Genomic DNA, 18,929 nt, shown 5'->3' with positions numbered 1-18,929 from the left:
TTAAGAGTAAATGTGAATAAGAGCAAGGTTATTAGGTACAGTAGGGTTGAGGGTCAAGTCAATTGGGAGGTGAGTTTGATGGAGAAAAACTGGAGGAAGTGAAGTGTTTTAGATATCTGGGAGTGGATCTGGCAGCGGATGGAACCATGGAAGCGGAAGTGGATCATAGGGTGGGGGAGGGGGCGAAAATTCTGGGGGCCTTGAAGAATGTGTGGAAGTCGAGAACATTATCTCGGAAAGCAAAAATGGGTATGTTTGAAGGAATAGTGGTTCCAACAATGTTGTATGGTTGCGAGGCGTGGGCTATGGATAGAGTTGTGCGCAGGAGGATGGATGTGCTGGAAATGAGATGTTTGAGGACAATGTGTGGTGTGAGGTGGTTTGATCGAGTGAGTAACGTAAGGGTAAGAGAGATGTGTGGAAATAAAAAGAGCGTGGTTGAGAGAGCAGAAGAGGGTGTTTTGAAGTGGTTTGGGAACATGGAGAGAATGAGTGAGGAAAGATTGACCAAGAGGATATGTGTGTCGGAGGTGGAGGGAACGAGGAGAAGAGGGAGACCAAATTGGAGGTGGAAAGATGGAGTGAAAAAGATTTTGTGTGATCGGGGCCTGAACATGCAGGAGGGTGAAAGGAGGGCAAGGAATAGAGTGAATTGGAGCGATGTGGTATACAGGGGTTGACGTGCTGTCAGTGGATTGAATCAAGGCATGTGAAGCGTCTGGGGTAAACCATGGAAAGCTGTGTAGGTATGTATATTTGCGTGTGTGGACGTATGTATATACATGTGTATGGGGGGGGGGGGGGTTGGGCCATTTCTTTCGTCTGTTTCCTTGCGCTACCTCGCAAACGCGGGAGACAGCGACGAAGTATAATAAAAAAAAAAAATATATGTGTACATTGAGATGTATAGGTATGTATATTTGCGTGTGTGGACGTGTGTGTGTATACATTGCGTATGGGGGTGGGTTGGGCCATTTCTTTCGTCTGTTTCCTTGCGCTACCTCGCAAACGCGGGAGACAGCGACAAAGCAAAATGAATAAATAAAAATGACATATATATATATATATATATATATATATATATATATATATATATATATATATATATATATATATATATTCTCGGCCGGTAAGTGAAGGTAACTCAAGTTATCATGGCTTCTCATATGTATTTATATTATTTCTTGATTGTTAAGTAATTATTTTTCCCCTAACTCCAGAACCATCTCTGTTGTGGCTCAACTTGACCTGGACTTGGTAAGTCAGTAAGTGTTTTACTTCATTGTGAAACCGTCTGCATAACTTTAAGTCGATAACCGCAAGTTCAGATCGCCCTGCGCCCGTAGCCTCAATATTAAGTTCAGATGGCTGCCCCCGTAGCCTATACACAAGTTCAGGTCGCCGCCCCGTAGCCCATACATAAGTTCAGGTCGCCGCCCCGTAGCCCTTACATAAGTTCAGGTGACCGCGCCTGTATCCCTTACATGAGTTCAGATCACCGCGCCCGTAGCCTCAATATTAAGTTCAGATGGCTGCCCCCGTAGCCCATACATAAGTTCAGGTCGCCGCCCCGAAGCCCTTTACATAAGTTCAGATCACCGCGCCCGTAGCCTCAGCCTAAGTTCGGATCTCTCCCCTCCTCCTCCTTCTTCTTCTTCTTCTTCTTCTTCTTCTTCTTCTTCTTCTTCTTCTTCTTCTCTCTCTCTCTCTCTCTCTCTCTCTCTCTCTCTCTCTCTCTCTCTCTCTCTCTCTCTCTCTCTCTCTCTCTCTCTCTCTCTCTCTCTCCCTCCCGTAACCCTAACATGTAACCACATTCAGTTCTCGCAGGTTTAAATGGTATTGCAAAAATTACTTTCGTACTCGTGTGGTGTGAGACTTGGAAGAGTTTATCCTCCAGTTAAGTGGTAATGGATGATGATTACTACTGGCACTTAGTTGGCCCAGGGTAAGAGCGGAGGCCATTGTAATCATCAGAGAAAAATATAAAGAGATGGTATTATAACTGATTGCCTCAACCATGACTATCCTTATTACATCTCCAGACCTGAGTAAAACTTCGATGTTATTATTTTTTTTATCCAGACGATATGAGAAACATCTGTCGTGAACATTATACGAGTTTGACTTCAAACAATTTCCACATCCCCTCTTCTGCTCTCTCAACCACACTCTTTTTACCACCACACATCTCTCTTACCCTTACATTACTTACTCGATCAAACCACCTTACACCACATATTGTCCTTAAACATCTCATTTCCAGCACATCCATCCTCCTGCGCACAACTCTATCCATAGCCCACGCCTCGCAGCCATATAACATTGTTGGAATCACTATTCCTTCAAACATACCCATTTTTGCTTTCCAAGATAACCCTCTCGACTTCCACACATTCTTCAACGTTTCCAGAACCTTCGCCCCCTCCCCCACCCAGTGACTCACTTCCGCTTCCAAGGTTCCATCCGCTGCTAAATCCACTCCTAGATATCTAAAACACTTCTTCCAGTTTTTCTTCATTCAAACTTACATCCCAATTAACTTGTTCCTCAACCCTACTGAACCTAATAACCTTGCTCTTATTCACATTTACTCTCAGCTTCTTTCTTCCACACACTTTGCCAAACTCATTCACCAACTTCTGCAGTTTCTCACCCGAATCAGCCACCAGCGCTGTATCATCAGCGAACAACAACTGACTCACTTCCCAAGCCCTCGCATCCACACAGACTGCATACTTGCCCCTCTTTCCAAAACTCTTGCATTCACCTCCCTAACCATCCCCATCCATAAACAAATTTAACAGCCATAGAGACATCACGCATCCCTGCCGCAAACCGACATTCACTGGGAACCAATCACTTTCCTCTCTTCCTACACGTACACATGCCTTACATCCTCGATAAAAACTTTTCACTGCTTCTAACAACTTGCCTCCCACACCATATATTCTTAATACCTTCCACAGAGCATCTCTATCAACTCTATTATATGCCTTCTCCAGATCCATAAATGCTACATACAAATCCATTTGCTTTTCTAAGTATTTCTCATATACATTCTTCAAAGCAAACACCGGATCCACACATCCTCTACCACTTCTGAAACCACACTGCTCTTCCCCAATCTGATGCTCTGTACATGCCTTCACCCTCTCAATCAATACCCTCCCATATAATTTACCAGGAATACTCAACAAACTTATACCTCTGTAATTTGAAGACTCACCTTTATCCCCTTTGCCATCGTACAATGGCACTATGCAAGCATGAGCCATACATACTTACATATATTATTTTGCTAACCGAATTCCGCTTGCTCGATGTTGCACCGCGAGTGAACAATCACCTTTGGCGTGGTTGTATCACGGACTACAGCTGCACCACAGAACCTCTGGGTAGCTCTAGAACCCTAATTGAAAGTGGCCCTGGGATATATATATATATATATATATATATATATATATATATATATATATATATTTTTCTTTCTTTTAAACTATTCGCCATTTCCCGCGTTAGCGAGGTAGCGTAAAGAACAGAGGACTGGGCCTTTTTTGGAATATCCTCACCTGGCCCCCTCTGTTCCTTCTTTTGGAAAATTAAAAAAAAAAAAAAAAAAAAAAAGAGAGGGGAGGATTTCCAGCCCCCCCGCTCCCTCCCCTTTTAGTCGCCTTCTACGACACGCAGGGAATACGTGGGAAGTCTTCTTTCTGCCCTATCCCCAGGGATGATGTATATGTATATATATGGATTTGACCTTACTACTGCAGCACTCCTTTAGCCAGAGGGCACTCCCTTACCTACCTTATCCCCAGAAGCTCTCCATAAGCCTCGTAGAACTCCCCTCCCATGACCTAACTCCCCTCTCCCAGTAACCTAACTCCCCTCTCCCATAACCTAACTCCCCTCTCCCATAACCTAACTACCCTCTCCCATAACCTACCTCCCCTCTCCCTTAACCTAACTCCCCTCTCCCATAACCTAACTCCCCTCTCCCGTAACCTAACTCCCCTCTCCCATAACCTAACTCCCCTCTCCCATAACCTAACTCCCCTCTCCCATAACCTACCTCCCCTCTCCCTTAACCTAACTCCCCTCTCCCATAACCTAACTCCCCTCTCCCGTAACCTACCTCCCCTCTCCCTTAACCTAACTCCCTCTCCCATAACCTAACTCCCCTCTTCCTTAACCTAACTCCCTCTCCCTTAACCTAACTCCCCTCTCCCATAACCTAACTCCCCTCTCCCATAACCTAACTCCCCTCTCCCATAACCTAACTCCCCTCACCCATAACCTAACTCCCCTCTCCCATAACCTAACTCCCCTCTCCCATAACCTAACTCCCCCTCCATACCTACTACCCTCTCCCTTAACCTACTTCCCTCTCCCATAACCAACTCCCCTCTCCCATAACCTAACTCCCTCTCCCATAACCTAACTCCCCTCGTCCCTTAACCTAACTCCCCTCTCCCATAACCTAACTCCCTCTCCCTTAACCTAACTCCCCTCTCCCATAACCAACTCCCTCTCCCTTAACCTAACTCCCCTCTCCCATAACCTAACTCCTCCCCTCTCCATAACCTAACTCCCCTCTCCCATAACCTAACTCCCCTCTCCCATAACCTAACTCCCCTCTCCCATAACCTAACTCCCCGTCTCCCTAACCTAACTCCCCTCTCCCATAACCTAACTCCCCTCTCCCATAACCTAACTCCCTCTCCCATAACCTAACTCCTCTCAACTAACTCCCTCTCCCATAACCTAACTCCCTCTCCCATAACCTAACTCCCTCTCCCATAACCTAACTCCCCTCTCCCTTAACCTAACTCCCCTCTCCCATAACCAACTCCCCTCTCCCATAACCTAACTCCCCTCTCCATAACCTAACTCCCCTCTCCCATAACCTAACTCCCCTCTCCCATAACCTAACTCCCCTCTCCCTTAACCTAACTCCCCTCTCCCATAACCTAACTCCCCTCTCCCATAACCTAACTCCCCTCTCCCATAACCTAACTCCCCTCTCCCATAACCTAACTCCCCTCTCCATTAACCTAACTCCCCTCTCCCATAACCTAACTCCCCTCTCCCATAACCTAACTCCCCTCTCCCTTAACCTAACTCCCCTCTCCCATAACCTAACTCCCCTCTCCCATAACCTAACTCCCCTCTCCCATAACCTAACTCCCCTCTCCCATAACCTAACTCCCCTCTCCCATAACCTAACTCCCCTCTCCATAACCTAACTCCCCTCTCCCATAACCTAACTCCCCTCTCCCATAACCTAACTCCCCTCTCCCATAACCTAACTCCCCTCTCCCATAACCTAACTCCCCTCTCCCATAACCTAACTCCCCTCTCCCATAACCTAACTCCCCTCTCCCATAACCTAACTCCCTCTCCCATAACCTAACTCCCCTCTCCCTTAACCTAACTCCCCTCTCCCTTAACCTAACTCCCCTCTCCCATAACCTAACTCCCCTCTCCCATAACCTAACTCCCCTCTCCCATAACCTAACTCCCCTCTCCATAACTAACTCCCCTCTCCCATAACCTAACTCCCCTCTCCCTTAACCTAACTCCCCTCTCCCATAACCTAACTCCCCTCTCCCATAACCTAACTCCCCTCTCCCATAACCTAACTCCCCTCTCCCTTAACCTAACTCCCCTCTCCCATAACCTAACTCCCCTCTCCCATAACCTAACTCCCCTCTCCCATAACCTAACTCCCCTCTCCCATAACCTAACTCCCCTCTCCCATAACCTAACTCCCCTCTCCCATAACCTAACTCCCCTCTCCCTAACCTAACTCCCCTCTCCCTTAACCTAACTCCCCTCTCCCATAACCTAACTCCCCTCTCCCATAACCTAACTCCCCTCTCCCTTAAGCTAACTCCCCTCTCCCATAACCTAACTCCCCTCTCCCATAATCTAACTCCCCTCTCCCATAACCTAACTCCCCTCTCCCTTAACCTAACTCCCCTCTCCATAACCTAACTCCCCTCTCCCATAACCTAACTCCCCTCTCCATTAAGCTAACTCCCCTCTCCCATAACCTAACTCCCCTCTCCCATAACCTAACTCCCCTCTCCCTTAACCTAACTCCCCTCTCCCTTAACCTAACTCCCCTCTCCCATAACCTAACTCCCCTCTCCCATAACCTAACTCCCCTCTCCCATAACCTATCTCTCCTCTCCCATAACCTAACTCCCCTCTCCCATAACCTAACTCCCCCCTCCCATAACCTAACTCCCCCCTCCCATAACCTAACTCCCCCTCCATAACCTAACTCCCCCCTCCCATAACCTAACTCCCCCCCTCCCATAACCTAACTCCCCTCTCCCATAACCTAACTCCCCCCCTCCCATAACCTCACGTGTGGAGGTACACCACCTTGCTTGTGGTTGGTTGCCTCCGTCATGGTGAGGCCAGGTTCCCCGTGCCAGCCACCTACACACACAACATGGTCACGAATATTGGCTCACTAAGAGACCAGCTTTGTGGTGGCGGTCGCCCAGGAAGCAGGTGGTGCCTGGATTGAGCCACCATTGTAACTTTAGCCTGCAAATGAGCGTTGGTAATGCTGCCTCGCTGTATGTAGTGACGTAATTTGACATTAAGGCCATCATCGATGACGTCAGCCGGGCAGGTGTACGGTTCATGACGCAGGTGACATTGTTCATGACAGCTGACATGTGGCGGGCGAAACGTGGCACACCTATGGCCATGTTGGGTAGGAGGAACTATATTGAGCTGGGATTAATCTGAAACTCGCAAATTGTTATGTACCCAACTGTGAGAAGGTGGGAAGAGGGAAGGACAGAAGAGATGGGAAGGTTAGAGCAAGAAGGAATGAGAGAAGAGATGGAAAGGTTATAGGAAGGAATGACAAGAGATGGGAAGGTTAGAGCAAGAAGGAATGACAGAAGAGATGGGAAGGTTAGAGCAAGAAGGAATGACAGAAGAGATGGGAAGGTTATATCAAGAAGGAATGAGAGAAGAGATGGGAAGGTTATTGCAAGAAGGAATGAGAGAAGAGATGGGAAGGTTATTGCAAGAAGGAATGACAGAAGAGATGGGAAGGTTACAACGAGAGGGAATGACAGAAGAGATGGGAAGGTTATATCAAGAAGGAATGACAGAAAAAGGGAAGCGAATTCAAGAGCTTCGCTGTATGAGAAAGGAAATGGACATCATAACGGTCAATCCTCGTGTGGTTCGTACGTTGCATAAAACAGTCGGATGCTTTATCTCTGAATGAAGGGCAGGGTTAACACTAGTGGGTCTGGGTGAATTTTATACCTAATGCAACAAACCAACAATCAGACGTACAGTTGTGGAATGATGTTCAGGTTACATATTCCTATGTGGTGTAACCCCCCCCCCCCCCTCGCTTCCAACTTCCCTCAAACCTTCCTCTAACTTCCTTCCTTCTTTCACTCCTTTCTTCCTTCAACCCCTCTAACTTCAGTCAACCCTTCTACCAATATCTTGCAGCTCAACTCGACCGTTTCCTTCTCTCACGCCTCATTTCTCTCCCTTCCCATGACCCTCACAGTGTTCCCACACGTCTTTTGGTATTGCCTCATGTAATCCACCCTCATGGCACCTCATTGACCCATAGATGAGGTCAGAGGCAGGGCATTATACCATTCGTCCACTAGTGTTGGACAAGAGAAGTACACCATCTATTATTTACATCTTTTCTAACAATTTTATCGTTAGATTTTCCGGTATGGCCACTGGTTGTCCCAGCCTTGTGTGTGTGTTACGGGGAGAGAGTTTACACTGGTGTTGCCCCGTCTCTTAACCTGGTATATATGTACCATGTCTTTACTACTGTGTGTGTGTGTGTGTGTGTGTGTGTGTTTACATACATAAGAGTAGATACATGGTAGATATGTACACCAGGTTACGAAACGGGGCCACACCAGTGTAAAACTCTCTTGCCGTAACACACACACACACACACACACACACACACACACACACACACACACACACACAGGGGGATGTGGGTAATAACCAATTTATGATGATTGTGGTGAGGGTCACATTTATGATCTACCTTATAGATGTCGCCAGATATTGGCGGTGGATGTCGTAACGCTGCTGTCCCGTAGATGTGGATCCGGACCATATCGGAAAAAGACCCTCCACGAACCTCAGGTAATTTGGTCACACAAGTAAACTTTACAAATGTATATTTGTTGATGCTGGATGAGGGATACACTCGTCATTGTTGGTGATATATATATATATTTTTTTTTTTTTTTTTTTTTTTATACTTTGTCGCTGTCTCCCGCGTCTGCGAGGTAGCGCAAGGAAACAGACGAAAGAAATGGCCCAACCCCCCCCCCCCCCCATACACATGTACATACACATGTCCACACACGTGTATACATACCTACACAGCTTTCCATGGTCCACCCTAGACGCCTCACATGCCTTGATTCACTCCACTGACAGCACGTCAACCCCTGTATACCACATCGCTCCAATTCACTCTATTCCTTGCCCTCCTTACACCCTCCTGCATGTTCAGGCCCCGATCACACAAAATCTTTTTCACTCCATCTTTCCACCTCCAATTTGGTCTCCCTCTTCTCCTCGTTCCCTCCACCTCCGACACATATATCCTCTTGGTCAATCTTTCCTCACTCATTCTCTCCATGTGCCCAAACCATTTCAAAACACCCTCTTCTGCTCTCTCAACCACGCTCTTTTTATTTCCACACATCTCTCTTACCCTTACGTTACTTACTCGATCAAACCACCTCACACCACACATTGTCCTCAAACATCTCATTTCCAGCACATCCATCCTCCTGCGCACAACTCTATCCATAGCCCACGCCTCGCAACCATACAACATTGTTGGAACCACTATTCCTTCAGACATACCCATTTTTGCTTTCCGAGATAATGTTCTCGACCTCCACACATTTTTCAAGGCTCCCAAAATTTTCGCCCCCTCCCCCACCCTATGATCCACTTCCGCTTCCATGGTTCCATCCGCTGACAGATCCACTCCCAGATATCTAAAACACTTCACTTCCTCCAGTTTTTCTCCATTCAAACTTACCTCCCAATTGACTTGACCCTCAACCCTACTGTACCTAATAACCTTGCTCTTATTCACATTTACTCTTAACTTTCTTCTTCCACACACTTTACCAAACTCAGTCACCAGCTTCTGCAGTTTCTCACATGAATCAGCCACCAGCGCTGTATCATCAGCGAACAACAACTGACTCACTTCCCAGGCTCTCTCATCCCCAACAGACTTCATACTTGCCCCTCTTTCCAGGACTCTTGCATTCACCTCCCTAACAACCCCATCCATAAACAAATTAAACAACCATGGAGACATCACACACCCCTGCCGCAAACCTACATTCACTGAGAACCAATCACTTTCCTCTCTTCCTACACGTACACATGCCTTACATCCTCGATAAAAACTTTTCACTGCTTCTAACAACTTGCCTCCCACACCATATATTCTTAATACCTTCCACAGAGCATCTCTATCAACTCTATCATATGCCTTCTCCAGATCCATAAATGCTACATACAAATCCATTTGCTTTTCTAAGTATTTCTCACATACATTCTTCAAAGCAAACACCTGATCCACACATCCTCTACCACTTCTGAAACCGCACTGTTCTTCCCCAATCTGATGCTCTGTACATGCCTTCACCCTCTCAATCAATACCCTCCCATATAATTTACCAGGAATACTCAACAAACTTATACCTCTGTAATTTGAGCACTCACTCTTATCCCCTTTGCCTTTGTACAATGGCACTATGCACGCATTCCGCCAATCCTCAGGCACCTCACCATGAGTCATACATACATTAAATAACCTTACCAACCAGTCAACAATACAGTCACCCCCTTTTTTAATAAATTCCACTGCAATACCATCCAAACCTGCTGCCTTGCCGGCTTTCATCTTCCGCAAAGCTTTTACTACCTCTTCTCTGTTTACCAAATCATTTTCCCTAACCCTCTCACTTTGCACACCACCTCGACCAAAACACCCTATATCTGCCACTCTGTCATCAGACACATTCAACAAACCTTCAAAATACTCATTCCATCTCCTTCTCACATCACCACTACTTGTTATCACCTCCCCATTTACGCCCTTCACTGAAGTTCCCATTTGCTCCCTTGTCTTACGCACCCTATTTACCTCCTTCCAGAACATCTTTTTATACTCCCTAAAATTTACTGATAGTCTCTCACCCCAACTCTCATTTGCCCTTTTTTTCACCTCTTGCACCTTTCTCTTGACCTCCTGTCTCTTTCTTTTATACTTCTCCCACTCAATTGCATTTTTTCCCTGCAAAAATCGTCCAAATGCCTCTCTCTTCTCTTTCACTAATACTCTTACTTCTTCATCCCACCACTCACTACCCTTTCTAAACAGCCCACCTCCCACTCTTCTCATGCCACAAGCATCTTTTGCGCAATCCATCACTGATTCCCTAAATACATCCCATTCCTCCCCCACTCCCCTTACTTCCATTGTTCTCACCTTTTTCCATTCTGTACACAGTCTCTCCTGGTACTTCCCCACACAGGTCTCCTTCCCAAGCTCACTTATTCTCACCACCTTCTTCACCCCAACATTCACTCCTCTTTTCTGAAAACCCATACTAATCTTCACCTTAGCCTCCACAAGATAATGATCAGACAACCCTCCAGTTGCACCTCTCAGCACATTAACATCCAAAAGTCTCTCTTTCGCACGCCTGTCAATTAACACGTAATCCAATAACGCTCTCTGGCCATCTCTCCTACTTACATAAGTATACTTATGTATATCTCGCTTTTTAAACCAGGTATTCCCAATCATCAGTCCTTTTTCAGCACATAAATCTACAAGCTCTTCACCATTTCCATTTACAACACTGAACACCCCATGCATACCAATTATTCCCTCAACTGCCACATTACTCACCTTTGCATTCAAATCACCCATCACTATAACCCGGTCTCGTGCATCAAAACCGCTAACACACTCATTCAGCTGCTCCCAAAACACTTGCCTCTCATGATCTTTCTTCTCATGCCCAGGTGCATATGCACCAATAATCACCCACCTCTCTCCATCAACTTTCAATTTTACCCATATTAATCGAGAATTTACTTTCTTACATTCTATCACATACTCCCACAACTCCTGTTTAAGGAGTATTGCTACTCCTTCCCTTGCTCTTGTCCTCTCACTAACCCCTGACTTCACTCCCCAGACATTTCCAAACCACTCTTCCCCTTTACCCTTGAGCTTCGTTTCACTCAGAGCCAAAACATCCAGGTTCCTTTCCTCAAACATACTACCTATCTCTCCTTTTTTCACATCTTGGTTACATCCACACACATTTAGGCACCCCACTCTGAGCCTTCGAGGAGGATGATCACTCCCCGCGTGACTCCTTCTTCTGTTTCCCATTTTAGAAAGTTAATACAAGGAGGGGAGGATTTCCGGCCCCCCGCTCCCGTCCCCTCTAGTCGCTTTCTACGACACGCGAGGAATACGTGGGAAGTATTCTTTCACCCCTATCCCCAGGGATAATATACATATATATATACATATACACACACACACACATACACACACATACGCACATACCCACACACACACACACATACATATATATACATATGAAAAATGTAAGAAACAATTTAGAAACAAACTTTTAGCTTGAAATGAATGAAAAAAATGAATGTCACATAATGGTTCAACCTCTGGCTATGGAAAAGGAAATGTACAATTTATTCACACAAACGTAAATAGCAGTTCTCATCAATTTCACCACTGTATCAATAAGCTTCAATGTCTAAGCTACATTTTTCTCCAACTTCACTATTTTCTTGTCAAAAACACCATGCATGAAAACTATCACTCCAGTAACACAACTATAAACATTTACTTCCCCTTTAAAAGTTCTGGGGAAGTCTGTCTCGATACACTGCGGCGAGGCGACGCGACGCTGACACAATCACTGTCACAATATCACTTCTGCCTCCTCAAGTCAATCTCTCAGCCACAGTGCAGGCCTTCATCGTTGAAATTGGTCTTGCCTTCAGACGTCTTATCGATATATATATATATATATATATATATATATATATATATATATATATATATATATATATATATATATATATATACGAATAAAGTGTATATGAACGCGCACCCCGTTGCTCACCATTGTGAGACGAAGGGTATTCGGGTACTTAGTATTTCGAATAGTTGTTTCCTATTATACAGTCCCTTTGCCTAGCGGTTAGCATGCCTGCCTCTTGCACAAGGAGTCCCAGGTTCGATCCTGGCTGTTGGAGCTTTGTATGATATATATATATATATATATATATATATATATATATATATATATATATATATATATATAGTGGTATAAAGGTTAGTGCTGGCGATATGTTTAACGATCAGACTAACATGTTTATTGGCGATATATAGAGTTCGTATTATGATGAATGTACACAATATTCATTTGACAGATCCTTAGTGTTGCTGCTGATGCTAATTACACATAAAAGTTCGATGCATCTAGAACACGAGGCCATCGCTACAGTATGTGGCTTGGACGTGAGACCAGCGCTACAGAACGCGGCTTGCCATATCCACTCCCTGGCGTCTAGAATACTCCTTTTCCTTCCGGTTCTTTCCATTCTAACTTCTCACTGAAACCAGAGAAGCCAACTTGTTCCTACCCCCAGCGAAACCTCATAACGTTACTTTTATATACATGAACTGAAAACCTCCTCATGTAACACATTCTCGGACTCAGACACCAGCTTCTACAGTTTCTCGCCCACGTTTTACACCAAGACCGTGTCATCTGCAAACAGCAGTTGACTCACCTTTTCAGACCATTCTTCCCCGTAGCATACAGAAGACCAGCCCCTCACTCTCTGAGACCCTTGCATTCACCTCCCTAACCATGAACAGATCAAACAACCATGGTGCCATCACACACCCCTGACGCAGATCCACCTTGACTTTGAACCAATCACTCTTCTCGCTTCTTACTCGCACTCATTCCTTACACTCTGAAGGGAAAATGGAATCCATCTACATCTGTTATCTTGCCTCCCACACCTTACATTCATAACCTTTCACAAAGTATCTCTGTCATATGCCTTCTCCAGATCCATAAATGCTACATACAAATCCATCTGTTTTTCTAAGTATTTCTCACATACATTCTTCAAAGCAAACACCTGATCCACACATCCTCTACCACTTCTGAAACCACACTGCTCTTCCCCAATCTGATGCTCTGTACATGCCTTCACCCTCTCAATCAATACCTTCCCATACAACGTAAACTCAACATGGTTATACATCTGTAGTTCGAACATTCCATTTTGTCCTCCCCCTTGCCTTCACCTTCATATAATGGCACTATACAGGCATTCCGCCAGCCCTCAGGCACATCACTCTGAGCCATACTTATACTTCAGTCACTTAGAATGGTATACATACGCACACTTGCCGCTTGTGTTGGCGTGTGAGACCTGAATGTGTCTTAAAGTGAGATGGAGGTTACTACACCACATTTATCGTGTCTCATTTATCTGTCTTACTTTACCTTCCATCCGTAGACTCTCTCTCTCTCTCTCTCTCTCTCTCTCTCTCTCTCTCTCTCTCTCTCTCTCTCTCTCTCTCTCCCCCCATCTTCTTCTTCTTCTCTTGTGTCATCCATCATTCTCTGAGCGCACCTCCCCCCCCCACAAGTTCCCAGTAATAACCACGGGTAACGGCCGCACTGCCCCTGATGGCGCCGTAACGTCCGAAAACCCAGGGTTCGAGCCCCGCCAGCCGCCCAGGTAATACCTACCTTGTGACTATAAAAAGGTGTGGTTATGAGGGAGGCACTTAATGCATGTGCACCAGCCAGGCCTTAAAGGGATAGGGAATGGATGGCTGACGTAGACACAGAGAGAGAGTCAGACGTGGCGCACGATGCCACCTGGAGGACGACAACCCTACTGTTGGAGGAATGTTGGAGGAAGTTTTGAGTGGTGGAGATGGTGGTGGTGAAGCGGCAGTTCTGTTGTCGTGGTGTTCCTGGCACCGTTAGAGTTCTGTTGTCGTCGTGTTCCTGGCACCGTTAGAGTTCCGTTGTCGTCGTGTTCCTGGCACCGTTAGAGTTCCGTTGTCGTCGTGTTCCTGGCACCGTTAGAGTTCTGTTGTCGTCGTGTTCCTGGCACCGTTAGAGTTCTGTTGTCGTCGTGTTCTTGGCACCGTTAGAGTTCTGTTGTCGTCGTGTTCCTGGCACCGTTAGAGTTCTGTTGTCGTCGTGTTCCTGGCACCGTTAGAGTTCTGTTGTCGTCGTGTTCCTGGCACCGTTAGAGTTCTGTTGTCGTCGTGTTCCTGGCACCGTTAGAGTTCTGTTGTCGTCGTGTTCCTGGCACCGTTAGAGTTCTGTTGTCGTCGTGTTCCTGGCACCGTTAGAGTTCTGTTGTCGTCGTGTTCCTGGCACCGTTAGAGTTCTGTTGTCGTCGTGTTCCTGGCACCGTTAGAGTTCCGTTGTCGTCGTGTTCCTGGCACCGTTAGAGTTCCGTTGTCGTCGTGTTCCTGGCACCGGTCGTGTTTGAGGCCCAGCCTTCACAAATCTCGTTAAAGATTATTTAGAAAACGGAATCCGTTGTATCCACAATTGCGTTCGTGTCGTGCTTTTATGTTTACCAAACTGAATATATTGAGAGTGGAATATGTTCCGAATATTAAGTATATAATATATATATATATATATATATATATATATATATATATATATATATATATATATATACATATATATATACATCGAGGATGTAAGGCATGTGTACGTGTAGGAAGAGAGGAAAGTGATTGGTTCTCAGTGAATGTAGGTTTGCGGCAGGGGTGTGTGATGTCTCCATGGTTGTTTAATTTGTTTATGGATGGGGTTGTAAGGGAGGTAAATGCAAGAGTCCTGGAAAGAGGGGCAAGTATGAAGTCTGTTGGGGATGAGAGAGCTTGGGAAGTGAGTCAGTTGTTGTTCGCTGATGATACAGCGCTGGTGGCTGATTCATGTGAGAAACTGCAGAAGCTGGTGACTGAGTTTGGTAAAGTGTGTGGAAGAAGAAAGTTGAGAGTAAATGTGAATAAGAGCAAGGTTATTAGGTACAGTAGGGGTGAGGGTCAAGTCAATTGGGAGGTGAGTTTGAATGGAGAAAAACTGGAGGAAGTGAAGTGTTTTAGATATCTGGGAGTGGATCTGTCAGCGGATGGAACCATGGAAGCGGAAGTGGATCATAGGGTGGGGGAGGGGGCGAAAATTTTGGGAGCCTTGAAAAATGTGTGGAAGTCGAGAACATTATCTCGGAAAGCAAAAATGGGTATGTTTGAGGGAATAGTGGTTCCAACAATGTTGTATGGTTGCGAGGCGTGGGCTATGGATAGAGATGTGCGCAGGAGGATGGATGTGCTGGAAATGAGATGTTTGAGGACAATGTGTGGTGTGAGGTGGTTTGATCGAGTAAGTAACGTAAGGGTAAGAGAGATGTGTGGAAATAAAAAGAGCGTGGTTGAGAGAGCAGAAGAGGGTGTTTTGAAATGGTTTGGGCACATGGAGAGAATGAGTGAGGAGAGATTGACCAAGAGGATATATGTGTCGGAGGTGGAGGGAACGAGGAGAAGAGGGAGACCAAATTGGAGGTGGAAAGATGGAGTGAAAAGGATTTTGTGTGATCGGGGCCTGAACATGCAGGAGGGTGAAAGGAGGCAAGAAATAGAGTGAATTGGAGTCATGTGGTATACAGGGGTTGACGTGCTGTCAGTGGATTGAAGCAAGGCATGTGAAGCGTCTGGGGTAAACCATGGAAGGCTGTGTAGGTATGTATATTTGCGTGTGTGGACGTGTGTATGTACATGTGTATGGGGGGGGGGGGGTTGGGCCATTTCTTTCGTCTGTTTCCTTGCGCTACCTCGCAAACGCGGGAGACAGCGACAAAGTATAAAAAAAAAAAAAAAAAAAAAAAAAAAAAAAAGTTATACTTAGTCGCTGTCTTCCGCGTTAGCGAGGTAGCACAAGGAAACAGACGTAAGAATGGCCGAACCCACCCACATACACATGCATATATATATAAACGCCCACACACGCACATATACATACCTATACATTTCAAAGTATACATACATATACATACATCTGTACATATTCATTTTTGCTGCTGCCTTCATCCAATAACGTCGCCACCCCACCACACCTGACTACAACCTCCACCACTCCTGACCACCTCCACCACACCTGACTACAACCTCCACCACACCTGACTACACCTTCACCATACCTGACTACACCTTCACCATACCTGACTACACCTTCACCACACCTGACTATAATTCCACCACACCTGACTACACCTTCACCATACCTGACTACACCTCCACCACACTGACTACACCTTCACCACACCTGACTACACCTTCACCATACCTGACTACACCTCCACCACTCCTAACTACACCTCCACCACACTGACTACACCTTCACCACACCTGACTACACCTCCACCACTCCTTACTACACCTCCACCACTCCTAACTACACCTCCACCACTCCTTACTACACCTCCACCACTCCTGACCACCTCCACCACACCTGACTACACCTTCACCACACCTGACTACAACCTCCACCACTCCTTACTACACCTCCACCACTCCTTACTACACCTCCACCACACTGACTACACCTTCACCACACCTGACTACACCTCCACCACTCCTTACTACACCTCCACCACTCCTTACTACACCTCCACCACTCCTAACTACACCTCCACCACTCCTTACTACACCTCCACCACACCTGACTACACCTCCACCACTCCTGACCACCTCCACCACACCTGACTATAATTCCACCACACCTGACTACAACCTCCACCACTCCTAACTACACCTCCACCACACTGACTACACCTTCACCATACCTGACTACACCTCCACCACACCTGACTACAACCTCCACCACTCCTAACTACACCTCCACCACTCCTAACTACACCTCCACCACACTGACTACACCTTCACCACAACCTGACTACACCTCCACCACTCCTGACCACCTCCACCACACCTGACTACAACCTCCACCACTCCTGACCACCTCCACCACACCTGACTACAACCTCCACCACTCCTTACTACACCTCCACCACTCCTAACTACACCTCCACCACTCCTAACTACACCTCCACCACTCCTAACTACACCTCCACCACACCTGACTATAATTCCACCACACCTGACTACACCTTCACCACACCTGACTACACCTCCACCACACTGACTACACCTTCACCATACCTGACTACACCTCCACCACACCTGACTACAACCTCCACCACACCTGACTACACCTCCACCACTCCTGACCACCTCCACCACACCTGACTACAACCTCCACCACACCTGACTACAACTCCACCATACCTGACTACACCTCCACCACACCTGACTACAACCTCCACCACACCTGACTACAACCTCCACCACACCTGACTACAACCTCCACCACTCCTAACTACACCTCCACCACACCTGACTACACCTTCACCACACCTGACTATAATTCCACCACACCTGACTATAATTCCACCACACCTGACTATAATTCCACCACACCTGACTATAATTCCACCACACCTGACTATAATTCCACCACACCTGACTATAATTCCACCACACCTGACTATAATTCCACCACACCTGACTATAATTCCACCACACCTGACTACACCTTCACCACACCTGACTACACCTTCACCACACCTGACTACACCTCCACCACACCTGACTACAACCTCCACCACACCTGACTACACCTTCACCACACCTGACTACACTCCACCACACCTGACTACACCTCCACCACACCTGACTACACCTCCACCACACCTGACTACACCTCCACCACACTGACTACACCTTCACCACACCTGACTACACCTCCACCACACTGACTACACCTTCACCATACCTGACTACACCTTCACCATACCTGACTACACCTCCACCACACTGACTACACCTTCACCATACCTGACTACACCTCCACCACTCCTGACCACCTCCACCACACCTGACTACAACCTCCACCACTCCTTACTACACCTCCACCACACCTGACTACACCTCCACCACTCCTAACTACACCTCCACCACACCTGACTACACCTCCACCACTCCTAACTACACCTCCACCACACCTGACTACACCTTCACCACACCTGACTACACCTTCACCACACCTGACTACACCTCCACCACTCCTGACTACACCTCCACCACACCTGACTACACCTTCACCACACCTGACTACACCTTCACCACACCTGACTACACCTCCACCACTCCTTACTACACCTCCACCACACCTGACTATAATTCCACCACACCTGACTACACCTCCACCACACTGACTACACCTTCACCATACCTGACTACACCTCCACCACTCCTTACTACACCTCCACCACTCCTTACTACACCTCCACCACACTGACTACACCTTCACCACACCTGACTACACCTTCACCACACCTGACTACACCTTCACCATACCTGACTACACCTCCACCACTCCTAACTACACCTCCACCACTCCTTACTACACCTCCACCACTCCTAACTACACCTCCACCACTCCTAACTACACCTCCACCACTCCTTACTACACCTCCACCACACCTGACTACAACCTCCACCACTCCTGACCACCTCCACCACACCTGACTACACCTCCACCACACCTGACTACACCTCCACCACACCTGACTACACCTCCACCACACCTGACTACACCTTCACCACACCTGACTACACCTTCACCACACCTGACTACACCTCCACCACT

General features: G+C 46.6%; 1 protein-coding gene across 13 annotated transcripts in view; it reads left to right on the top strand.

Annotated features, from left to right (window-relative positions):
- LOC139751795 (uncharacterized) overlaps positions 1–18,929 on the top strand; it is a 1,071,207-nt gene that overhangs the window by 988,529 nt on the left and 63,749 nt on the right. For 3 of the 13 annotated variants that reach the window (XM_071667344.1, XM_071667339.1, XM_071667343.1), the window contains one exon: positions 8,073–8,166. The exons of the other annotated variants lie outside the window; for them this stretch is intronic. The gene's annotated coding sequence lies outside the window, so the exon portion shown is untranslated. The remainder of the gene's footprint in view (positions 1–8,072; positions 8,167–18,929) is intronic. 13 annotated transcript variants of the gene reach the window in all.

This window comes from Panulirus ornatus, chromosome 12 (genome assembly GCF_036320965.1).
Source record: "Panulirus ornatus isolate Po-2019 chromosome 12, ASM3632096v1, whole genome shotgun sequence".
NCBI classification, from domain to species: Eukaryota; Metazoa; Arthropoda; class Malacostraca; order Decapoda; family Palinuridae; genus Panulirus; species Panulirus ornatus.
This window is presented reverse-complemented; position numbering and strand designations above follow the sequence as displayed.